The 27,124-nt window shown below is 36.3% G+C and overlaps 1 long non-coding RNA gene across 2 annotated transcripts in view; it reads right to left on the bottom strand.

The window, feature by feature from the left end:
* Positions 1 to 27,124, bottom strand: part of LOC130145280 (uncharacterized) — a 57,512-nt gene that overhangs the window by 8,132 nt on the left and 22,256 nt on the right. For both annotated transcript variants that reach the window (XR_008820466.1, XR_008820467.1), the window contains exons 2-3: positions 26,319 to 26,362; positions 18,823 to 18,996 (exon numbers count right to left, since the gene is read on the bottom strand). This is a non-coding gene — a long non-coding RNA (uncharacterized LOC130145280). The remainder of the gene's footprint in view (positions 1 to 18,822; positions 18,997 to 26,318; positions 26,363 to 27,124) is intronic.

The following is a 27,124-nucleotide window of genomic DNA, read 5'->3' as shown; positions in this document are numbered from 1 at the left end:
GGTGTTACTATCCATTTTTGTCTCTTAACACACATACATATACATAAATGCACAGTTCATATATTAATACAATTTGAATCATTGCTAGATTTGTTGTAAAATGAACAATTAACTAAGCATCTGTTCTTCCTTTAAATTTACTCTCTGAAGTTAGAAGTTAAAATATTAACAAACATTCAGATCACAGGACTGGGCTAGGAATAGTCCAAAATAATCTGCTCCCATCACATCCTGCCTTATAGTGTAGTTGTAGGGTTCTCCAAACCAATTGTTTCACTGTTTTGGGTCACTTAATCTGCTAATATAGAAACAGTCATAATCCTCTGAGAGTTGATGGGGAGACACAGACACCTTTAGCAAATAATTCATTATTTATGTGCAGTAATTCTTTATCTCTCAGTCAGGAATAAATGACATGTAAACCTCAAAGCTCACAAGAGGAATGGAGAATGCTAATTTGATAGCAACCATATTTTCCACAGATGTGAGTGCAGTAAGAAAAGAAAGCACAAAAGAAGAAATATCCTAGAAGGAAAACATGACATTTCTTTCTTTTTTGGATTTTTTTTTTTCTCTGTCAGAATTGCAACAAAATCAGCATATCCCTATGAAATATTTCAATTTTGGCTAAAATGCCTTTACAGAAAAAAAATATCTGCCAAATGTTTTGAAAGTAGTTCTAACATATAGCTGAGCATTTATTAATGGCTTTACTTGTTGTTGTTTGAATGTATGATACATTTCATATTTTTAAATATGTGCAATTTTTATCCAACATGAATATTAAATTTAATATTATATTCAATATTAACAGCTAGGTTATTTTCTCCTTAACAGTGAAACCAAGTATCTCTATACTTGGTAACTGGAGGAAGATCAATGGAAAATTTTACTGGCTCTCTGCCAGTATCTGGAACAAAGAGATTACTTTCTAGCTTTATGTGTTCCTTATTCTTTTAAGAAATTGTACCTGCTATCATACATCATCATCCAATAAGTAAGGTACTTACCAGAATTATGTCCTTTCTTTTTTAAATATCTTCATACATTCTTATGATTCAACTATTTAAAAAAACCCCAACAGTCTTGATTGTGGGTATAACTGAAAACAGCCCTTGAAGCTGCAATATTTATGGCTGTTAGAGTCGTACACAATTTGGGATACTAAGGCAAGCAATATTAGTGAGCTATTGTGTTGTTCTTGCTCCAGTTTCAGTTATGTTACCACATTTTACAAAGCATGGTCTGCTGTTTATTTCTTGGTGACTAGAAATGCACAAATGATAGTGTGCATTTTGTTTACTTTTTCCTCAAGAAAATGGACATCAGTATTTGAGATACTCACCCCAGACTTCCTTCAAAGCAAAGAAATAAGCATTTTTTTAATGAAGTAAGCCAAAACTATTTTAGACTTCTGCGTTAATCTGAAATGAATAATTTCCTTAAAAATAGCTATCACACTCCACTGACTGTAGAGGGAGTATAAAGTAATTAGCTCAAATACAAACATCTATAATTTTGAAAGATAAATCTCTGCCAAACTAGCTGGTAATGGTCAAATAATTCATAAAGTTTTATGATATAACTTCTTTTTTAAAGGATTATTTTTTCACTTTTTGTTCTGAGAACTACTGATATAGAAAGAAAATATTTTCTCACAATATTTGCAGTGTTTAAATTCTTATTAATGCATATATTTCATCATCTTGTTTATTAAATCCGTTTCTTAAACCATCAAATTCTTTAAAGCAGCAAGCTGGATAAATCTATTACTGAATTCAGCTGCAAATAAATCAGGTCCTTAAGAGGTCTTCAGGTGTTTTTCTTTTCATTTTTACTTTTCTTTTACATTTTCTCTTCTTTATATACTCATTTCCCTTGGCCTGCTATCTCTATCTCACATCATATGCAGTTAGCAAATTTCTTTTCTGTTCCAGTTCTTATACATTTCATGCTCAGCTATTTCCATTTCCACATGATCTGGGGTCTTTTCCAAGTTGATTAGATAAATTCATCCAACTCCAAAACACAATGTACTACTCCCAGTCTTCAGTGAAAAGGTAAATCTACCAATATATTTTCTTGCAATAAAATTGTCATGGAAAGTATTTATCACTTGGGGGGGGGGGGGGGGGGGGGGGGCAGGGGGCAAGGGGAAGCAGCACTTTTCACCATTCTCTGCATTTCTATTGAATTTTATGCCCTGCTCTTTCTTTCCCATAGCCTACAGCAGGGCATAAAATTCAATGAGATTATCAGAAAGAATTAGTATACTGTGAGGACTTCAATGGTTCAGAAGACTATATAAAGCATCTTTCACCTCTAAGTCATAAGCTTGAAAACAGCAGAGGGTGACAGAGACTGAAAAGTCACCATCTGGCAGCTGTTCTAGAGGTGAAGTACAAGTCACTAGGAGAAGCCAAATCCCAATGGACCAGCATCTATAACACAAAAATCGTCAAAACACCTGGTGTTAATTGGCAATCTTTTCTAACAGAATGAAGACTGACAAGCGGATGCAATTGCTTTCTCATTGTTAGGTGCAGTCCCTATAGGTTAGATTTGAGATACATGAGTTAATATCAGAGGGAAACTGACTAGAGATATATCTGCTTGCTGTGAGTCACAAGCCAACATGCTTTTTAAAATATATTTCTAAAGGAATAATGACTGTCCCTTTAAAAAAAGAATCCCAGATTCTGTTATTCTCTGCACCAGGTAACTATTGGCATAGATTCTATGATCATGCTACTTCTTCATTTCTTTTATGCTCAGGTAGACACAGGGAAGTATTTGAATGGACTTCTTTATAATTCAGTATTACATTGCTCTAAAGCTAGTCTATGAAATAGGCACTGAAGAGGTTGGTTTTTTTCTGAGTATACTTGCATCTTTGTCCTTGAGTAGTTGATTGGCCCTAAACTGCTCGTTTCTTTTATACTTGTTGCTTTCTTTAACTGTTTCTCTGTTTCGACTGTCGTCATTTCTCTATTACTCATTTTCTTTGTTGATTCTGCTTCCATTGTTTTTTAAGACTGGATGACTTGCCTTCCTCCTTTCATACTTACATTGTTAACAGGTTAATAATTACACTGTAGCTAATAACAGGGAGAAAAAGATAGTACAGCCTCTGAAGAATTCCTGTTGACCGTAATCCTTCCAGATATCTTTTAGCTTGTCAGAAAAATATGCTTCCTCGGGGGCTGTACTTTGAATTTTGGAACACATTTCAGAGAAAAATCATTAAGTGCTTCACATTCTCTGAGATTTTTTGTGTCCAAAGAAAAGAAAGTCATTGTGAGATTCCTTGAAGTTACATATCAAGGTATTGTGAACATGTGTGAGAATTAGAATTCTATTTCTTTCACACTTTGTTTAAAGGCTTCCTGTCAACTTCATACAAGCATATTTTTATATTATGTAGTGTTTTAACTAATAACTGAATAAGCTACCTTTTTGCTTCATTATTCATCTTTACCAAATACCCAAGTCCATTTTTTTCTTTGAAACTAACTTAGGACATTCATTAAAGGTAGCATAACAAAAGGTTTATTAGTATATTACAATGAATAAGCTTAAAGATAAATCTGCGAGTTTAGAGCTTGCTTACTACCTGTATTAAGCATATTTCCTGGTTTAAGAATTTCTTCTTGTTATGGACTCATTACAGATTTTCAAAGCTAAAAAGCCTTCTTTTTTTCCCAGGGAATCCTTCCTATTTTTCTGTCAGAACCCTTTGATTTTTTAAGTGTATCTTCTGTTACCTAGTGACTTCTAATCAAACAGAGGATATAGAACGAACACTGAGACCAATATCTCTTCTGGCATTTCAAGTCCCATTTCCTCAACACTAAATGAAATTTTTTCCCTAGATAGATGGTTTGTTTTTCATTTCTTCTCACTTAACATATATTATCACTACAAAACCCTCTTTGAATCTGGATAAATGTTAATTAAAAGTAGATAACCTCTGACATACAACTTGACTAGAATAATGTTCATTTGCATGTGAACAATTTTATTCCCAAGGAGTATGTTGCACGTCTTTGCTCACAGAGTCAGGCAGACTATAACTCCCAGGTGGTCTGAACCATAAATCTATTCCCATTTATGAATCATTTTCTTATTACTTAATATTCTAATATATTCCATCTAATCTATATAACTTTGAAACATAGAATTGTTTGGGTTGGAATGGACCTTAAAGATCTCTTAATTCCAAGCCCCCTGCCATGGGCAGGGACACCTTCAGTGAGGCCAGGAGCCCCATCCAACTTGGCCTTGAGCACTTCAAAAGAAAGGAACATCCACAATTTTCTGGGCAACTTGTTCCAGTGCCTCACCACTCTCACAGTAAAGAATTTCTTCCCAATATCTAAACTAAATCTATACTTTTTTAGCTTAAAATCATTACCATTAGTACTATCGCTACAGTAGGCCCTACTAAAAAGTCTGCCCCCACCTTTCTTACAAGCATCCTTTATCTATTGAAAGGCCACAATAATGTCTCCCTGGAGCCTTCTCTTCTCAAGGCTGAACAACCCCAACTCCCTCAGCCTGCCTTCACAGGAGAGGTGCTCCAGCCCTCCGATCATCTTTATGGCCCTGCTCTGGACTTGTTCCAACAGGTCCACATCCTCCTTTTTTTTGGGTGTCCCAGAGCTGAATGCAATACTCCAGGTGGGATCTCATGAGAACAGAGCAGAGAGGGAGAATTACCTCCCTTGACCTGCTGGCCATATTTCTTTTGCTGCAGCCCAGGATACTGTTGGCTTTCTGGGAGGCAAGCACACACTGCCAGGCCATATTGAGCTTCTAGTCCACCAGCAACCCCCAAGTTCTTCCCTCAAGGCTGCTCTCAATCCATTCTCTGCCGAGCCTGTATTTGTACTTGGGATTTCCCTGACCCAAGTGCAGGACCTTGCACCTGGCCTTGTTGAACATCATGAGGTTCACATGGTCTCACCTCTCAAGCCTGTCAAGGTCCCTCTGGATGGCATTCCTTTCCCTCCAGCATGTCAACTGTGCCACACAGATTGGTGTCATAAGCCAACTTGCTGAGGGTGTACTCAATCCCAGTGTTCATGTCACCAACAAAGATATTAAACAGTGCTGGTCTCAGTACAGACTCCTGAAGAATGTCACTTGTCACTGGTCTCCACTTATGGAATGAAAATCAAGCCATTGACTGGAACCCTTTGATCCAGGTGATTCTTTATGCACCAAGCAGTCCATCTGTCAAATCCATGTCTCTTCAGTTTAGAGACAAGGATGTAGTGCAGGACAGTGTCAAATGCTTTGCGTAAGTCCAGGTAGATGACACCAGTTGCTCTTCCTTCATTTACCAACACTGTAACCCCATTGTAGAAGGCCACCAGATTTTTCAGGCACAGTTTTCCCGTAGTGAAGTTGTGTTGGCTGTCACCAATCACCTCCTTATTTTCCATGTGCCTTAGCACAGTTCCCAGGAGGATCTGCTCTATGATCTTGCCAGGCACAGAGAGGTGAAACTGACTGGCTTGTAGTTCCTTGGGTCCTCCTTTCCCCGCCTTTTTAAAAACAGAGGTTATGTTTCCCCTTTTCCAGTCAGTGGAAACTTCACCACTCTGCCACAACTGCTCAAATATGATGGAGAGTGGCTTAGTCACTTCATCTGCCAGTTCCCTCAGGACCCACGGATGCATCTCATTAGGTCCTATGGACTTGTGCACCTTCTAGTTCCTTAATGGTCTTGAACCTGATCTTCTCCTACAGTGGGTGGTTCTTCATTCTCCCAGCCCCTGCCTTTGCCTTCTGCATCTTGCGCAGCGTGGCTGGAGCACTTGCTGGTGAAGATCAAGGCAAAAAAGCCATTGAATACCTCAGCCTTCTCCATGTCCTAGGTAACCAGGTCTCCTGTTTCCTTCTGGAGAGGGCTCATGTTTTCCTCTAGTCTTCCTTTTATCACTGACATCCCTTGCCAGATTAAATTTTATCAGGTCTTTAGCTTTCCTAACTTTGTCCATGGCTGCTCAATTTATCTGTATTTCTCCCAGGTTACCTGTCCTTGCTTCCACCCACTGCAGGCTTCCTTTTGTGTTTGAGTTTGTCCAGGAGCAGCTTCTTCATCCCTGAAAGCCTTCTGGAGTTTTTGCCCAACTTGCTCTTTATTGAGATACATCACTTCTGAGATTGGAGGAGACAAACTTCTTATGGTTACTGTCTAGTCTTCCAAGACCACAGAGTTAAATCCATGAGTATAATACAGCAAGAACAACCTGCCATTTAGGAAATGGGCCTAGGAGATACGAGGTCTGGATCTGAGCCTCTGTTCTACCACAGAGGTCTTTCATGCTTGAAAAGTCACTTATAACACTCCTTTTAAGTGAATTCTAATGCTAACATCCATTTATATACCCCAGAAGAAATAAGGTGCCCAAGTATCTTTAAAATTCATCTCTTTGTTTTCTCCAGTTGTTAAAAGTAGTGAGAGTGAATAGTGAGAATTTATGTTAGACAAAATGCTACTCAGGGTATGTGTCCAGCTTCAATGTTGGTATAGACTACAAACAATGTAGCCACACTAATGGAAGTAATGCTGAGTGATGCACATATTCATGTGGTCCTTTTGCCAAATTTCTGTTGCTTCCAAACACCAGTAGTAAAAATGATCAATGGAATCAACTCCTAAAAATACCTAATTGGTTAAAAAATGTTAAGTATTAGATTCTATTTTAACACATTCAGAGAAGGTATTTTCATGCAAAGTGTTTTTTTCAGACAAAAATGGAGATATAAGTAAAGACATCCTTCAAAAGGAAGTTAGTAATCAACTATTCTAAAGTTATGCCTGATGCTTGCAGTAAAATTCCAAGAGTCATGAATAAACACTACATATTTTATGCTATTTTTACCAGACTGAAATTTAGACTAATTTTGTTATGATTTAGGAGAACTTCAAATGAACTTGAAACCAATTATTTACTTCATGCATGGGACTTGGTCAGCTCCCAGCTTTCCATAGATTTTTCTATTTAATTTCATTCCAATGAAAAAGCTAGTAAATATTGCTAAAATATTTAAGGAGATTAAAATGTTAGCATGGAGTATTCTCCTGAAATTTTCTGGAAATCATAATGCTTTCAGTCCTGGAAAGCTCCCAGAAGCAATATGTGTTCTTCTGCTACCACTCATGGTATTGCTGGAATACACAGAAAAAGGTATCCTAACAGTGCAATAGAAATTAAACCCTTCACCAGCTTTGACTTTACTAATTTTATTTAAAGTCAGCTAACCACAACACCCATTTTATAGGGCTTCAATTTCTGAACTGGAATAAAATGAATAAAATCTACACATCAAGAATGAAAATACATCCATAGATGATCTAAATGTAAGACAATTATATCTTCATTTTCCAGTCATGACAGTTTTGGAATTTTATTTGCATAAAAAGTATTTTCACTATTTTTCTCTTTTCACCTCATTGAAAACCTTAAAAAGACTTCAAGAAGTTCCAGTTACAACCTTTTTCCTCAGAATATTTTGGGTGGGTTTTTTCCAGAATTGCTAAGTTTGCATTACTTTTTTTCACTTAGAAATGTTAATATACTAACTAAATACTGGAATATAAAAGAGTTAACATTTTTAACATTAATTAAGATCCTTACAAAAAAGAAGAAATTAAAAAGAAGGGAATATAACAAAAAGTTGGACATAAAACTGCTAATTAGCATGTTAGTATCACTGGCAAAGAAGGCAGGAAACTCTGGAACTGAAGTCAATGATGATATTACTCATTATCACTGCCGCAGTTAGGAAAAAGATGGCAAGACATGACTGCTCTGTCTAATTTAAATTTTCATCTTTTCATTCGTCTTTAATTTTCCTTTAATGTGGTGAGGCCTGGTACACTCAAAACATTTACACTATTCTGGAAACATTCTGTAGGAGACATAAAACTAATGATCCAAACTGAAAGAAATATCTGTTAAATGGAAATGTAAGTCAAGCCAAATGTGTTATTACTTTATGAATGCTGAAAGGGTCAAGTTACTCTGGTGCTCTCCAAAGTTCTGGCATAGATAGGAAGTCTGGAAGTCTGGAATTTTTTTATTATATTTTTTTTTTTTTCATCAGTCTAGTTTTAGGTAAACTTAATATGAAATAAGAACATCTCTATTGCATTAGACTAATGGCCCACTTAGCCCATTGTTCTGTTTGTTCTGTTTACTGTAGTAGTGAAAAAAAGATGTTAAGGAAAGTATTTAAAAGCACTTGACTTAATAAGATACATTTACACTTCTAAACTTGTTTAGCTCATAGTAGTAGCAATGGAAAATCTTTTCTGATGATATATAGGACTTTTATGGGATGTTAATAGTTCATTTAAATGAAGCTGCTGTTGATGTAGAAGCTTTGAAAAGTAGAAGCTAGGGTGATTATACAGCTTTGTCAAAAATGCATATCCTGATACGGTCCACCATGTGTTGGCCATGTACGTGCAGAAACTAGTGAGCATTAACACACAGGCACTAACACTACATAAAAGTGTAGACCTGGAGAGAGAGAGAGAGAGAGAAGAGCTATCTGCCAGGATCCCAATTTTCCCGTTGTAAAATCAGCACTCAGCTCATGATTTGTTCCATTTGGTCAATTGGTGAGCCTTAATCACTGATGTAAGGTTTCAAACCATTTACAGGTTGTTATGTTTTGCTATACTTGTATGTGAAACCATAGCATAAGGGGGGGCGGGGGGGGGGGGGGGGGAATAGATCCGTTGTCCTTGCTTCTGCCCTCTGCAGCTGTCTTGGTCCCATAAAACAGCTCATGTAACACTTCTCACCCTATTTGTGCTCTAGTTTTACAGGCTTCTGTCACATGTCCAAATTGTCGGCCAGCTTAAGAAGGTCTAGAAGACTCAGCTATGTCTCCAAAGGAAGCAGCTACGTACTTTGTCCATCCTTACCACCCTTTCTTGAACTCTTTCCAAGTTCTTCTATATTTTTTCCAAGCTGTAGTTCTTACTCAGAATTACATTCAGTAGTTAAAGTTCAAATAAATCATGTAAATCCATACAGTGAAACAATTATGTTCTTTCTTTGTTTTCTAACATATACAAAGACTTGGGTAATTTTTTTGGTCACTAACTAGTACTGAACTGACTATAGCTCAGCAGTCTTGCTCCTACGCGGTAACGTTCAGCTCAGAGACCAGTATTTGTCGTATGAAATCAGAATATTTTATTTTCTGTGTACCTCATGATATATTTATCTACATTAAATTTCATTGGCATTTTGGCAATTTTCTCTTGTTGAGTACTTTAAAGAGTGTTTGAAGATAGATGTAAAAACAGCTGTTTCCCCTTGGTCATTTTTTTTCTTTAGGAGTGCATTTAAAGTTAATAGGTCAAATTAATGGAAGGATTTTTTTTTATTTTTTCCTCTGGAAACTACATTTTCAGACTAAGTCTCAGTCATCATTGTTCCCTTTTATCAAGTGGTTTGGTTTGGTTTGAATGATGTGTTACTTTATTGGTGTTTACTACCTGACTGAAGCCACAGCAATGAAGAGCCTGTTGTATGTATGGGACCTGCCTTTGTAAGCCATGAAATTTTTTGAGATGCCAGTGATGTTACTTATTATCATTACAGAATTTAAGAAAACTAGTCAGGAAGGTTGATTTTGCCTCCAGAAGAGGTCCTTTCTGAATGGGGCTAACTTCAAGCCCAGGTTCTGATTTCCATGAATGCCCTAGAGCAAGACCTGTTCACAAATCAGCATCTTGAGTGTTTTCTTGATGAAGTAAGAGGGAGAAAACATAACAAAGGAAGCTTTTTTTCTGCAGGCATCTTGGTTACTTCATTTAGGCAGATATTTTGCATAGATGTTCTTGTTTTCAGCTGGTTTGAGCCATCTGGTCTTTAAGAGACTGCTACTCCAGGGGTTTGTGATACCATCACACAGAAAATAAGTATTTAAATTAAATAAACTAAAGCAGATGTGTTATACAGAGGAGGTTAAAAAGAAGATTATGACCACATCTTTGCAAGCAAACATGTTAACATAGTTTAAGACTTCACTGCACTTCAGTTGTAAGTTACCTTTTTTCGGCTGAGACAAAATCTGGGAAGGTGATTTATACCAATCAGTCTAACTTGGCATTTGCAAAATGCTTACAGAGGTCACTTAATCAGGTACCATGCCTCAGCCAAGAGGTGGTAGCTTTTGAATACATATTAACATATGCTTAAAACCTTGTGTCAATAATGCAAGTGTATATTATAATATTCAACAACCAAACCAATATCAAGCTGCTTTAGGAGGAAGAAAAAATTATTTTTCCATATCCATTTTAGATATCTGCTTTAGAATGAAATAATTCATGTCTTCTCTGTTCTTATTTTTTCTGATTCATTATGAAAAACATCCAAAAAACTTCTTCACAAACAGACTGCCGTTATACAAATCTAGATTAAGACAGGGTAACTTTTAATCTATATAGTAATGTTACTTCTTCCTGTAGTAGTTTGCCTTTGTTGATACCGAATTTCCTTTCTTAATCATAAAATCATAGAATGGTCTGCGTTGGAAGGGACATTTCAAGATCACCTAGTCCAACCACCCTGCCATGGATAAGGACATCTTTCACTAGATTAGGTTGGTCAAAGACTCATCCAAACTGACTTTGCACAATTCCAGTGATGGGGCATCAACGAGTTCTGGCCAATTTGTTCCAGTGTCTCACAACCCTCAGCATAAAAAATGTCTTGCTTGTATCATCAAGTCAATTAGTATCACAAGATAGTTCTGCAGCCCTTCATCTGTTACTACGTGAATAAGCTTTTATCCTCAGCAGACTTTGTTATCTCACTATTGCCTGGTTTTGCATTTGTTGGGGTTTTTTTCCTACCTAATTTATGAATAAAGTAAAAGCACAAGTTTCAACAGAAATTTCTCAGGTGAAATTTCCAATGTGAAAGCTAGTCATTTATCCTTAGCCTTTGCTTCCTATCTTTTCACCACAGGAGTAACATTCCTAAACAACTTTGTCTTCTTAAAAGCCTTTATGTCTAAAATCCTCCTGAAAACTTTGTCAGTTTTAATTTTCAAACACATTAGATTAATTTATCTGCATATACACTCATTCCTAAAAAAAAAATGTAATAGATTTGTTAGGCACAATTCTGTTCCAAATATGGTTAGATTTAAGGAGCAGCCTAGTTTTGCTTCAAAGGGATATACCAGAAGACACCCATCTTTTTGTTTTATCAGAACACAAAAAAAGAGCTAGACTATAGTGACTGACTAAATGGAGAAAATTCAAATATGCTGATTTAAAAAGTCCAAGTTAGCATGGTGATAATGGTCTGCTTACTTAGATGAATTCAGGAAGCTTCACTAAGATCCATCTAATCAGATTGGAATTTAAATATCTGTAAACTTTATAGCAGATAATTTTCTGAGTTTCAGAAGGAGACAATCAGGATCAAATTCTAATGTCAGAAAAGCAATATCCACATACTAGATCAATATTATCTATATACCTGTGTCTGAGCAGAAATTTAAATCCTTTGAACTAAGCAATACTGTTGTATAAATCATTAAGTTGGATTCTGGAAAATCTCCCAGTGACTGCAATACATTCCATGCCAGAGCAAGGACTTCAAAATTTGACTTGCTGTGAGCATAAAGCAGACAGATCACAGTCACAGAAGCAAGAATAGTAATACCCCAGAAGCCAAGCATATTGCATTAGCAATGAGAAAATTCATAATGGTTTACTCTTTACAGCAGCAGTAGCCTAATTTGTACAAATGCTAATAGACATTGACTTTCTGGTAAGAGTTTCAAAAGATGGAGTCACACAAAAGTTTAATAATGTTAATTTGTTAAACTGCAGAATAATAAAATATACCTTAAATAGCTTCTGAATCATTGGGGACCTTAAGTTACTCAAACAATGTGAGCCTAGTAATTTTACTAGTGTAAATTTAAAAAAAAAATATTAAAAATTATTTGGCTCTATAATACAATATATAATACCAGCTATGTTCACAGTATATTCAAAGCAAGACACAGAAACTGAGTAACATTGTTGACTGTATCTAAAATGAATCTAATATTAAAAACTAGATAATCTATTTCTTTCCCTTTTTTTTGTATCCTTAGAAAGAATATAGAAGAAATAAAAAAATAAATGCTCTGTGATAGTATCTTGTAAAATAGACCAAAGTAACCTCCTGTTTCAACATTTTGATTTCTTTCTCATTAATATGGCAGTTTAGCAAAAGCATTTAGATTCTCCTGACCAGCTGGGGAATCACATACTTAAGACTTTTTGGAAGATGACATATGGAAGAAGTGATTGACCAATAGAGGCCTCTGGAATCCAATTAGTGCAGAACGAGTAATCACAAATGACATCTCAGATATAAATCAGATGTATTAGCTGGACCAGTATGGGAACTATGTAAATAAAAATAAGCTATTTAATATGCATTAGTAAAAGGAAAAAATACGGAGATCATTCATACTTTCAGCAATTAATTACTTATTTTAAAGAGTAAAAGTCTGTGAACTGGAAATCTTAGGAGCAGCAGATCATTAAAAGCTATACGCTAAATAGCCACTAGCTGTCTCACCTTTTCTTTGCAGCTGCCTATGACCTTGCAATGTATTTTTTTTAGGATTTCAGCGTGAAAAGAAAGATTGAAAACATAGTTTTTACTGAATTCACACAAGCAATGAAAAAAAATGTAGAGTGTGAATTTTTCATCAGTGTACAAAAATGAAACTATTGCCAAGTCATTATTTCAACCACTGGACACCAAGGAAAACCAGACAATAACGTAGGAGTAAACTTACCACAAACTCTTGGAAATGTGCAAACTAATAAGCATTAAGGTATATGCTTCTGATCTATGGCCCATTTGAGAGGAAAGGCAGTTAGAACTAAATGGTTTGCAGGAAACTGTCTATATAAAGAAGACCTGTTACAGCTAGTATTTGTTTCTATAATATGCAAGAAGTATCTTTTAATAAATGCATTTGATAAGAAATGAAAATAAATGTCGTGTAAGGAAAATCAAGGTCTCTTTTCAGGTAGTGATGAAATAACACTTCAAAGTGCAATTACACACCCAAATTAGAAAAGAGTCAAACATAGTATAAGCACCAATATTTGTGTTCACTTGAAACAGCATCAACTGAAACTGTGGACAGTCTCAGATTTAAAAGCAGTGTTTTGTTTCCACTGTATTTTTCCTTTTTTTCCCCTACTTTATTGTGAAAATAGCACCCACATGAAAAGAAAGAGATTCAAATGAACAAGGTCAATTATTTTAACTGTGGCTGTCCATAAATAAACCTGTAAATCTGGTACCTTGACAGCAGTGTGATTTTTGAAATGATCTGCTCTTTTAAGCTGAAAGGCAATTTCTGATTTAACTGACCTGTTGATAAGATCTGAAATGGAAACACATACCTTATTAGATCTTTTAGTCTATCTGACTGCCAGAGCAACATGACTTCCTAGAAAATGTTTTTGAGCTTAAAAATTATGGTGAGGTTGTGATGATGGTGATTCATACCTTTTTCTTCACTGTTGCCCCTGGTCACTTGATCTTTGCACAGAAAGGTTCCTAGGCTAATATGACCACAAGGTATGCACCAGTAGTTCAAAACTCATCTTCTACATACCTTATACTGTATGTGTCATAACTGTATAGGGAGACAAAAAAAGCCAGCACTATAGAAAGACTTCCTGCTCTTCTGCATGCTCTGTTCTTCAAAAGGCAAAGGCTTCAAATAGCAGGTCAGGTTAACTTCTGAGGGGTACTTTCAGCAACACCATTCTTTTCACAGTGAACCATGTTTTAAAACTTTTTAAAAATATTTCCAGCTGTGCAGTTAAATCATGTTGATCATTTATTTGTCTTCCAGGGGCCATACAATATATGCCACCAAGGACATTAGCACAACTATCATTTATCAGGCCTCTCAGTATGACTCCTCTGCTGTCCTTAGCTGCTACTGATTGCAACATACTTGCTCGCAGAATGAAGCAGATGTGAACAGACCATGTGTTCTTTAATCTCACTCACTATAAAGAGATGGATTAGCTTTGAAAAGGTCTTGTTGGTTCCTAAAGTCTTTTGACAATGTAGAATGGCAAGATTCAAGACTTCTCTGAAACAATTCTAACAGGGTTTTATGTTGGTAAATCAAGTGTTTTAAGGTGTTTTATAACCCAAAGTTAAATACAGAAAGAACTTTTTTAATAGGAAACTTACAGGGTGCAGAAGCTATTCTCACAGGTCATCAATTTGCCTGACCTATTAATGCACTATACAAATATGCCGCAAAGGGTTTTCATGAAATCACAGAAAAAGTTAAGGTTGGAAGGGATGTTTCAATGTCTTATAGTCCAACCCTCCTGCTCAGGCATGGCCATGTAGAGTTAATTACCCAGCACCATGTCCAGATGGGTTTTGAATATCTCCAAGGATGAAGACTCCACATCCCTAGATAACCTGTGTCAGTCCCTAGTCACCCCCACAGTGAAAGAGCATTTTCTGATGTTCAGAAGGAACCTCTTGTGTTTCAGTTTGTGTTCATTGCTTCTGTTCCTCTCACTGGGTGTTACTGAGAAGAGCCTGGCTCTGTCCTATTTGCACTCTCCCTTCAGGTATTTATATACCAGTTTTACCTGAGCCTTCTCTCCTCTAGTTTGAACAGTCCCAGCTCTCTCAGTGTTTCCTCCTAAAAGAGATGATTCAGCTACTTCATTATCTTTGTGACCCTTTGTTGGAATCTCTCCAATATGTCCATGACACTTTCGTACTGGGACATTACTCCAGGTGTGACCTCAGCAGCACTGAGTAGAGCATAAGGATCACTTCCCACAGCCTGCTGGCAATATTTTGCTTAATGCAACCCAGGAAACTGTCAGCCTTCTTTCTGGCAAGGGCGCACTCCTGACTCCTGTTCAACTTGCTATTTACCAGGTCCCAAAAGGCTTTTTCTACGAATCTGCTGCCTAGCCATTTGGCGCCCAACACATATTGGTGCATGGGGTTGTTCATCCCCAGGTCAGGACTTTGCACTTCTCCATGTTGAACTTCATAAAATTCCTGTTGGCCCATTTCTCCAGCTTGTTGAGGTCCCTCCGAACGGCAAAACAACCTTCCAGTGTATCAGCCACTCCTTCGTTTGGCATCATCAGCAAACTTGCTGAGTACACCCTGACTCATTATCCAGATCATTAACGAAGATGCTGAACAGGACTGGATGAAGTTCACAAAGCAAAATTCCTGTGTAACTAATTTAATATTGTTCTATGAAAAGCTCACCCACCCAGTGGATAACAGGAAAGAGGTGAACATATTTTTTCGGGATTTCAATAAGGCTTTTGATACTGTCCCTCACAGCATCCTTCTGGACAAGCTGTCCAACTGTGGAATGAGTGGGTTCACAGTGCACTGAGTGAAGAACTGGCTAAAGGGCAGATCTAAAATCACTGTAGTTAATGGGGCTGCCTCTGGCTGCTGACCAGTCACCAGAAATATTCCTCAGGGTCCAATTCGAGGGCCAGTTCTGTTCAATGTATTTATCGACTATCTGGATGTGGGAGTTGAATGCACCATCAGCAAGTCTGCTGATGATACCAAACTGGAAGGTGATGTTGACTCTCCTGAGGGACAAGATGACTGGCAGAGCGATCTAGATAAATTGGAGTACTGGGCTATGACTATTGGGATTAAGTATAAAAAACCAAAATGCTGGATTCTACACCTAGAATTGAGTAATGTGAGGCACAAGTATAAATTAGGACAGGAGTGGCTGGAAAGCAGCCCTGCAGAAAGGGATGTGGGTGGGCTGGTCAACAGCAGGCTCAGTATGAGCAGCAGTGGCCTGGCAGCCAAAGAGACAAACCACATCCTGGGGCTCATCAAACACAATGTAACCACACAAAGAGGTGATTTTATTCATCACTGGTGCGGCCTCATCTTGAGTACTGTGTGCCGTTCTGGACCTCACAGTTTAAAAAGGATGTGAAGGTCCTTGAATGCATCCAGAGAAGCGCAACAAAGCTGGTGAAAGGGCTGGAAGGAATGTCTTATGAGGAATGACTAAGAACTTTGAGCTTGTCTAGTTTGCAGAAAAGGAGGCTGAGGGGTAACCTCATTGCTCTCTACAGCTTCCTGGGGAGGGGAAGTGGAGAGAGAGGTGCTGAGCTCTTCTCCCTGGTATCTAGTTATAGGACACATAGGAACGACTCAAAGCTGTGTCAGGGAAAGTTTAGACCTGACATCCAGAAGCATTTCTTTACCTGGAGTGTGGTCAAACACTGGAACAGGCTTCCTAGAGAGGTGGTCAACGCCCCAAGCCTGTCAGTGTTTAAGAGGCATTTGGACAATATCCCTGATAACATCCATAACTTGGTCATCCCTGAATTGGTCAGGTAGTTGGACTAGATAATTTTTGTAAGTTCCTTCCAACTGAAATAGTGTATTCTATTCTCTTCTAAGTATTGAACCCTGGGGTACAGCACTAGTTACTGGTTTCCAACTAGACTTTGTTGCAGTGACAACCATTCTCTGGGCCCAGCTATTCAGGTAGTTTTCAATCCACCTCACTCTCTGCTCATCCAGCCCACACTTCATCAGCACCTTTACAAGGATCTTATGGTATACAATGTTGAAAGCCTTACTAAGGTCAAGGTAGACAGTATCCGTTGTCCTCCCCTAGTCTACCAAGGTGAAGCCTTGTAGACTACTTCTGATTATTTTCTTGTCTTTGGTGTGCCTGGAAATGATTCCCAGGATTAGTTGCTTCTTTACATTCCCAGGGAATGAGATAAGTTTTCCCGGCCTGTAGTTTTCTGGGCTCTTTGCCCTTTATGAAGTGGTATTTGCTTTCCTGCAGCTCTCAAGCACTTCTCCCAATCTCCCTCTGTGATCTTTCAGAGATTTTTGAGTGGTTTCTCAATGACATCAGCCAACTCCTTCAGCACTTGTGGGTACATCCCATCAGAGGCATGGATTTATGCGTGTCCAGTTTTCTTAAGTATTCCCTGACCTGATTCTCTTCTACCCTAAGTCTTCCTTCCTCCAGTTTTTCCCCCTGGTCTCTGAGATCTTAGATCTCTTAAGGTCAGCCTTTCTAGTCCTGTGGCAAAGAAAGCATTCAGTACATTAAGTCCTTTGCATATCCTGTGTCACCAGTGCCATTGCCTCATGAAGCAGCAGGCCCACATTTTCCCTAGTACTCATTCTGTTATGTGCTTTTAGAAGCCCTTTTTCTTGCCTTTGACATCCCTTGTCAGATTTAATTCCAGATGAGCTTTGGCTTTCCTAACATCACCTCTGCATGCTAGATTCCTGTCAGTTTACCATCCCTGCTTCTGCTTTCTGTATAGTCCCTTCATATGTTTTACTTTCGTTAGGAGCTCCTAGTTCATCCACATAGGGCTTCTAGCATTTTTGCCTAATTTCATGCTTTTTGAGATGGACTGCTCTTAAGGTTAGTTATTTTTGTGATACTGCAGAACTTCACTGTAGCATGGTGTAGAATCATAATTTCATCACTCCCTTTTTCTTTTTTTTTTTTTCCAGGATTATATTTTATAAAATATAAAGTCTGGTTTTTCCATCTTATGTGCAATGCTAATACATCAATAGGCATTTCATTTTCTATAAGAACAAGATCAAAGGACACAATGAAATATTTTGACTCTGGTCACTTGGACATTAATTGTGTCCCATGTGTGGCCACAGGCCTCAAGAGAGTTATTACTCAAATGACTCATAAGCTTGTTCTTCTCTATGGGCCAGATATTTTGGCTGAACAGTTCTTATCAATTCTCTTTGATAGTCGTGATACATAGTTTTAACTAATCTTGTTCAATGAAATAGTATTTTCCTTTCTAACTTTTTTCCTTGGAGAATGTTGCGTGAGTACAAATGAATCCTGAAAAGTCCGGAAAAAAAACCTACACTGCACCGCACTGCACCTGCTGAACAATGTCTTGATCCAAAATCAAGCATTTCACTTTATTTTTTCTACAGAAAACTGAGCTAAAAATGTTTTAAAAATGAAAATGGCATTACAGCCAGGATAGATGTCCTGTTTATGAAGGATTCTTGGTGTACAGAGTCTGAAGGGGCTGGTACATTTTAATTAGAAGCCTGATTACTGAGCAGATTTCTTTCCTTAACAAAATATTCTTGCTCCTCCCACTGTTACTAGTATCTTCATCTCTCATTCTGCTGTGGAGATTTGCAGTTTAAAATACCTTCTTAATATCCTGATTTGTTCCCTGCAACAGTATGCATATTGATACAACAACAGCATATTATGTTTATTGTGAATGATCATGTCACAAACGTAAGATCAAATATATTTTGATAGACAGAGAAAAAGAAACTATTAAGCTTGCTTTCCTACAAACCACCACCTTCTTTTCCCCTCTTGAAAATCATTGCTCATGGTCCAGCAATGCTAAAATGCAGATAATGAGCAAAACAAGCTATATTTCTTAATTTAGTTAACACTAGTCATTATTTACTGTCGCAGGTGAAATGACATCAATTTATGGGAGCACATTTGTCTATCTGAGAACAGTTCATTTTTATGTAGCAGGTCCAGTCACATTATTGCTGTGTTATTAACTTCATGCAGAAAATGTTATCTATGACAAGTTTTTGCTTTAATATTCTTTCTGTGAATAATTTTTTTTTTTCTTTGAGAAATTATGTATGTTATTTAGAAACTAGAACAATGGAACCCAAGTAGGGTCCAGGTGCTTTCTTTAACAAATGCAAGTAAGAGAATTCCTACCTGCTTGGTAGAGAGTTTTTGGTGAGTCATACAAACACACAGGTTTCAGCGACAAAGCCAACTTAATTTAGATCCCATTTTTGCCCTCTGACTCCTGGCTATTATTTCTTGCTCAAAGCGTTGCAGTTCTCTGCTGATTCAGTTACAGTGTATAGTATGTTGTCTGTATGTGGGCTGCAAAGTAAACCAGAGCACAGAAAAGATTAACAGAAAGACTGTCAGAGGAGAGACAGAAGATGAGAATTTAGTTTTGGTACAGATCACGTTGCTTAATACTGTTAATAATTAATTATATTAATTTTAAGAATAATTTTAATGACAATAAAGGCAGCAAGCTGAAATTTAACCAGTCAATATCCCTATACTATCATCAACTGAAGTTATAGCTTGATTTAGGCCTATTGTGGGTTTTCAAAAGCCACATCAGTTATATCAGGATTTTGTGTTCTGCACGCATCTCTAATGCTTTACTCTAAAGTAAAAGCTTTTCATGTCGGTTCTGAAAATCAAACACAGTTAAATTGCTCAGAAATCGTGACTGTCTTGAGAATTCTGTCAATAAAAGCCAACTGCAAACATAACTGCTGGGTCTGTCAGGTTCATGACCATATCCAAACAGTCTAAAAGATAAGAGTGTAATACAAGTAGATCTATTGAAAATATCTCTACTAGAATAATTTACATATAATACACTTATATATATATATATATATATATATATATATTTTTCTATTAAGTTACCAAATTACAGCAATAAATGGATTCTTTGACTGGTTCTTATTGTCACAGTATATCCAGTTCACTAAGAAACTGGAGTATTCATATTCTTTCTTGATGTACATCCAAATTATACATAAATATTAAAAAATGAAAGTCACATGGTACAGATCCTCCAAATTACAGCTACTTTCTCTGCCAGTGTTAATGCAGACTAAACATTAATTTCTTTCCTATTTAACATGATTGGAGCGACCTCAAATTTTGTCATGTAAATATATGATTTAGAATGTCTGCCTGTATCATGGTTATTGGAAAGAATATTTAGTGAATAGGCTATTAATTACTTCATTTTACATATGGTCCAATATAAAATGAAATTGCACTGTTTCTAAACATCATCGATTGTCAAAATAAACAAGGTTTGCTGTAGAGTTTTCTTTATTTTAAAATTTGTTTTATTATTTCCTCCAACAGATATTATAATGAATTGTTATTTAAACCAACCATTTCAGTGTTAGTTAATGGGGACTAATTATTGTACCATCTACAGTGGTTATGACATTCCAATGGAACAGAACGTGTTCTTGAATAAAATAGCATTTTCTTCATTGTCTTATACCTTCCCTCCCTCTTACACCAGCTCTATCCTGTTCCTATCTATGCTAGTCTCTTGTATGACCCAAAGAAAGCATACAAAGTGGCAGAAATTCACACTCCCCCAACTTTAGCAGTGTTAGGAAGATACTACTGACAAACATTGACTGCCTAGTCAAATTTCTTTTCAATAATCTGATGTAGTCATCCAGCTGAGTATTTTCAGTCAGTTAGATTGTATTCTGTTTTTGACTAACAGAGCTTTAGGGAAACATGAATAGCACAGGTCTTTCTTTTTCCTGCCATCATGATGATGGAACTCCCTCCCCTCACTGGAATGATATGAGATGGGTTCTGGAGGACTGAAAAAATAGGAAGGATAGAAACAACCACTGAAAACAATTTTGAACATTGTGGTGTGACATTGTGGCATTTCCAAAAGCATGTCTCTGACACCGTTAAAAACTGAACAGTGTTCTTAATACAGATATTCCTCAGAGAAATCTTTTAACTTGAACATAATCATATCAGTAATCTCTGTTCTGCCTCCTTTGTTAAACCTGAGGGAAAAGACTTATTGAAGATGCAAAATTTTCAGGTGTTCTAATTTTCCCAAGGTCATTTAGGAGATTGAAAGAATTAAACTGTACACAGTGACATGCAGCTTGATTACATTTTTAACATCTCATCAGTGTTCTTTATTTCACTACTTGTTCATCTTTGAGTTAGAGCTTCCATTGTTTTGCTTTCCATACTTTGAGATTTCGTTTCATTATATTGAGATTCAGTCAGAGGCAAGGAGTACGAAGGGTGAATTAAAAAAAAGTCCTTGATAATCATGAAGACATGATCTTCATTCCCTCCCTTGACATGTCTGCTCAAATATTCATACAAAATGGGCCGGAGAGATATAGTTGGTGGAAAAAATGTGGTTAGCAGTATTTTTTTTTTCTCCATGCTTGTAATCCCATGGCTTTTCAGAGACAGGAGTGATGAATTACTATCAACACAAGACAGCTTTTTGATGTGTCCTCTTGTACATGAAAAACTGGTCTGAGACCACCTGAACTCATTTCTCCAGAGATTTTGAACAACAATAAAAAATGGTTTTATTTTGGACTTGGTAGGCCTCAGAAATGAAAATGCCAGTATGTCGAGGACAACACATCAATCTAATTTGCTACCTGCATTCCCAACCCTGTTTTTTCCCTACTGAAATTGCTGCACAGTATGTGATACAATGTCAGCCATATTCCACTATTAAGCTGTAGTTCTTTTTAGGAAGTGTTTGTCTTTCTGAAACAAGCTTTGATTGCAAAGGCTGTAGGTGCAAAGAACTAGTAAAATATTTATTAATTTTAAAGTCATTTGGGGAACCTATTTAATTAAAAGAGAGCTGGATAATGGGATGAGGATTTACAGTTAAATTACTTGATTCCATCAAATAGCATTGCATTTTTATTGGTTTTGCTAAAGAACAATTTGGTATTTTACAGTAAGATGATTCTGTGTTGTTATTTTCCTGTCTAATAAGACAGAAATAAAAACAAATGTGTAAAAAAAAAAAGTTTGGGAAGCTGTGGTTACATGCAAACATTATTTCGTCTTGTTTTATCCAGCTAAATAACAAAAAAGTCTTTTGGTGCCTTCTGACTGGAACAGACATGCTGGAAATAAGACTTTCCAAAGCACACAGGGTCAGTACAGAGGGAGAATTTCTACAGTACAGAAAGGTTGCACAGTTTCTCATTTCTATAGGAGGACTCTTTGGATAACAGCAGCATTTTCATCCATATTCTTTAATTCTTTGAGAAGTAGCAAAAGTCTAGACTTCCTTTATTTATGTGTTTATAAAAGTCTTCTCTTTTTGTGTACATGATAGCTTCCACCATTAGCTAAGTTAATGAAGTGACAACATATACAGCTCATGATCAATTCTAACAAAATTCTGCATCTTTATTTCCTTTTTCTTAGGTTTCTTATACTCCAACTTCAGTGCATTGCAGTACTCTCAGTCTTTAAGATTAATTAAAAATAGAAGTATTTCCTGTATGATTGTTTCTTTGCATGTGTGCATATGTGAGATGAGATGTATAGTCTAATTGAGTGCTGATAAAAAATTTAACTTTAAGTGCTATTCATTAATTCAGCTCCACTAAAATGAAATTACACTAACCTATATATTCTTATATACTAACTTATGAACACCATACATTAACACCATAAACTATACAAATTGTTACACAGAAAGTCTACATTTTAACATTACTTCCTTGTGTCATAACCAGCTGTCAAGTTATCCAAGAATATTGCAATTAACTTCTGTGAAACATTAGTAGAAATAAGAATATCCACATTTGATACGCCTCAGACTTTAGACAAGATCACTTTTATCTTATCAGTCCACTGAGGAAATACTGAACTTTGGTGAGGTGAATAACACAATTTATTATCCAATGGGGTAAGTATTGACTTCAAATGTTGGTCTCTTGGGAAAACATTTCTTCATATTCCCTGAAATACAAAGTACATATGTATCTGAGCTTGATTGCCTCTAACATAAGGATTAACACCAGGCCTTTGTGGGAGAGCCTAACACAAGTTATTGTAGAAGGCATGGCACATCAACATTGTAGCATGAATCCCATTTCTGAGCATTATTTCTTCTAATCAGCTGTAAGCATGTGCTGAAGGAATACTGCAATGCTCTAAGTAAAATTGAAACTACTGATAAATCATATGAGTTGTACAAGATGCACAACAATTCTAACTCAAATAATTTATAGATAGTTGGTATAAACATACTGGTAAATGCAGATTATTGCAAAAGAAGATCTGTATGTCACCGTAGTACTTCCAGCTAATGAAGAGAAAAATTATCTTTTTTATTTAAAGTTCAAACTGAACGAATTCAACACCTAAAGAAGTTCAATGAAAGAAATCAAACTTCATTATATTTGTATATTTTCAACAACTGCTAGAATGAATGGGCTGTAGCCTCAGCTTGCCCAAATGGGTATATCCATGAGAAACTATGTTATACTTTGCTTACAGATATTGAGACATACCAATAAGCAAAGAAAGAAAACTATGGTAGAAGAGATTTATTTAGTTAGCTAGGTTCTTAGTGAATCAAAATTAATAAGAACTTAACCACCCATGGTCCTGTAAGGAATCTAAGCTGCTAAACTGAGTTTTAGGTGTAAACTGAAAATATCTGTATTAAATGAAGTGCTGAAAATCCCTTCTCATCTGCACCCCACAAGAGCTACTTCTTCACAAGAACTTGCTATTCCACTTCAGACTCTTCAAGGTCCACAAATCTGTGTTTCTGTACATGCCCAGATTTTTTAATAAAAATCAGATTTACTAAAGCTTGACAAACAATCCAATATTATCATTAAGAATTCCCCTGCAGGCAAATATGAAAGATCTATCCCTTGAGCTGCTTTCATTCATACAGTATGTTTATTTTTCACCTGAAAATCTCCTGCATGCCTACAGTTGTATGTTCTGCTTTTGTCTCTGGTTGTGGTGATCAGTGTAACTAGATGACCTTGGAAACCAAAACACGTGTGTTTCTCTGCTTGTTGAATAGACATTGTCTTCAAACCCCAAGCACAACGAATTTCCACACAGGTTACGGTGGTAGCAGCTGGTATAAGGGCAGTGGCCTCTTAAAGAAGAGTAAAAAGGTCAGAATGTGTCCTCGGTAAAGTTACTCCATTTCCTGAAACAATTTAACTCTGTATCTTTCACTGCCCTAGAGACAGCTTTAACTATCAAGCTAACGTGTTGCTATATTTTCTCTGGTTAAAGCCTTATTTTATGAGGCAATGAGTTGTTCTTGCATGCTGCTGAGATGCCACATCAGTTGGAGTTCAAAATATTCAGCTGCTGACAACAGACACTCAGAAACTTCCTGACTGGGACAGAATTTCAGCTCCTGTTCACAGAAATGCCTGTGTGAGTGAAATCAAATTACTAGTCATACAAAACAAGCCATTTTCTTGCTGTGAAAAATATAAATACAAACAGCATATGAAAAACTCCTATGTATGCACCCCGAGTATTCCCAGAGTAAAACTGCTTAAATGAAATAGGACCTGGATTGGGTGAAACAATGTTTCTTTAGATGAGATTTAAAATTTCCATTGAGAACACAGGTAATCCAGTTATCTGATTTACAAGTACATTATTCTTTTGATCAAACTATTATATGCTTAAGGATATACATGATAAATTTACAGACAGACACACATATTCATAGCTCACTGATTCACAGCTTTCCTTTCATATCCAATTTATCATCTGAACCTAGGCATGTGCAGAATTATTGTCTTTCTTATGTTGAAATGTACCAAATGGTAAAAGAGTTTTATAGAATTCTGACAGTCCTGGGTTTGTGTCTTCTGTCACAAAACACAGAGAAAATTACTGCACAGATGAAGCCTGGTAAATAATTATAATAATTACTGTATCCACAACAGATTTCATCGAGATCTTTTTCAGCCTGCAGCATGGAAACTTCTTTCCACTGCATAGTTTATATTCTGTATTGTTGTTCTCAGCATCTAAGGCCCCATAAAAAGCTTCTTAGAGCTATTACCTTTTCTACAGAAGCAAAGCTACAGTATTTCTTTCCCTTTTACTTGCAAGATAACCTTCCTAATATTCAAAATGCAATAGCCCTTATTCAGATAAGAAGCCCTGCTGAAGTCAACAGAACTAATAGTACAGACTAAGTCATAACTAGGCTTATTAACATTTCATTTAATCAATAAATGTAGATAAACTTTTTTTAATTCTTTAAGAACAAAAATCATTACAAATTTGAATTTGAGTTAAAAATCACAACAAATACAAGTGAAAGAACAGAAGAATATAATGGCTGCTCTCTCTTCAACCTGAAATGTCTCAAATGCCGCCTTCTGTTGGTTCAAAGGAGAGAGAGGCAGGACTACAGATGTGGGGAGTGTGGGAGGGTGAGGCTTAAACTGAGGCATTTCTGGCAGGGTAAGATCTGAAAAAGGGAGACTTGAAAGTAACAATTGTAAACAATAACAAATTATGGCAAAAAACCTGAACTGACAATTTTCTGTAGAAAATTTGAAATTATATTATTATTATGCTACATCTTAACTGAACCAGATATCCCATTTTTCACACCATATAGTACAGACTTGAAGATATCCAACATGGCACCTCTATATTCTAAGTGGCCTCCAGTACCTCCATCCCAGTAAGCCCCATTTGGTAGAGCTGGAGGTGAGAGCTGTAGCTCTTTTCCTCTGTACCAGCCAGAGCAGCAAGCTGACACCTGCAAGGGAATAGTGACCTATAGCTGCAAGACTTAGCCAATCAGAAGAGGACTACTTCATTGGAAATACATAGTTGTTTTCCTCCCCAACAGCCTTCAGTGAGGATATCTACAATTTGCTCTATGCTAGGAGCACAGCCGGTCAGAGTGTCTGAATTATGCATTCAGACAAAACCAAGGAATTTCAGAAAATGAGATGAAATTTTTAGCATCAAATTCAGCAGCTTGAAAATTTGGCTGTAACTCCCACTCGCTAAATATAAAAAATGCAGTAGCATCAGACAATGGGTCTGATGCAATTGCCTTGGAAATCAATGTGTCTGTCTTTTGACTTCCGCTGAATTGACACTAATCCAACATCCTCTCACTATATCACTTCCACTCCTATTCCTCCTTCCCCTCCCTCACTTTTCACCTTCCACAGCTTCTCTTCAGTCCAGCCCCTCCTTCTGCTGGCAGAAAGCATCACATTTATATTAGAGAATCTAAGTTTTTGGCATTTAACTATACTGATCTTTAGAACATGCCAAATTGAAATGGCTTTCTTTTGTTTGGTTATTTTTACTTAAAATTATTAATTGGAGGGGAATAAAGCAGTGAACAAGCATTTTGAAGTACAAGTGCAGGCATAGAAATATAATTTGAAAAAGCCCACACAAATACTTCATTCAGTAAAGTTAACCTCCATTCTTAAAACGTTTTGACCTGTTTCTGTGATTCAAGTAAGAACACTGCAGGTAATTACTTGAACAAACTCTAAGGCTGCGCTTATTTCAACAGACTGAATGCTTGAATTAGTATCACATACAATTTGGAAGACATCCAACCAGTAGGTAACAAAGGAGTTTTCTGGAAATCTTACCTCTGAAATTGTACACCTTAAAGTTAATAACAGAAGATCAAATTCTGAGGAGAACAAAAAAGAGATAAGATCTGTCATTATCAGTGAAAATAAACCATTCAGTCTAAAGCAAATATTCAGAATGATAAAAATTCTCAGAAGATATTTACTAGAAGAAAAAACCCACCACATTCTTCTGAAATACACACAGAAATAATTCCTTGGATTATTTTAGAACACAATCTGTAGTATATTTTAATTTTATTGTGTAGGTATCTTTTCAATTAAAGCTTAAATAAATGAATGAACGTTAGTTAAGTCCTTAAAGGAAAAAAGCTTTATTTAATTAAAAAAACAAACAAAGAAACTAAAAAAAAAACAACCCCACAATGCAATACACAATTTCATGACTAAAGGTAGTACTATTTAAACTTTTTAAGCCTGAATCAAATTATAGCCTAAAATAGAATAAGTTCTTTATATAACAGTAAATGTTGTGAAAGTACCAATAATTTTTAAACCAAAAGCTATTGTTCAGATGACTAAAAATATTCTACTATTCTAAGAAATCATTTGGTTTTTTCACTCTTAAGAAAAATTTATTTTTTAGAACAGGAGATTTTAATATAAGTGTGACTTCGAACTCTGAACATACTACTGTAGTTACACAATATATATTAATATATTGTTAATTATAATTAATAAATATTAATTACATATATTAATATTAGAGTCTAAAGAAATACAAGTTTATCTTCCAGGAAAATTTCATTTCAATATTTTTTCATTTTACAGATAAATAAATATGTAGTTCTGTTTTTTATCTA

The sequence above is a fragment of the Falco biarmicus genome, chromosome 2 (genome assembly GCF_023638135.1).
Source record: "Falco biarmicus isolate bFalBia1 chromosome 2, bFalBia1.pri, whole genome shotgun sequence".
Lineage (NCBI taxonomy): Eukaryota > Metazoa > Chordata > Aves > Falconiformes > Falconidae > Falco > Falco biarmicus.
The sequence above is the reverse complement of the archived record's forward strand: the minus strand, read 5'-3'. Positions and strand labels throughout refer to the sequence as shown.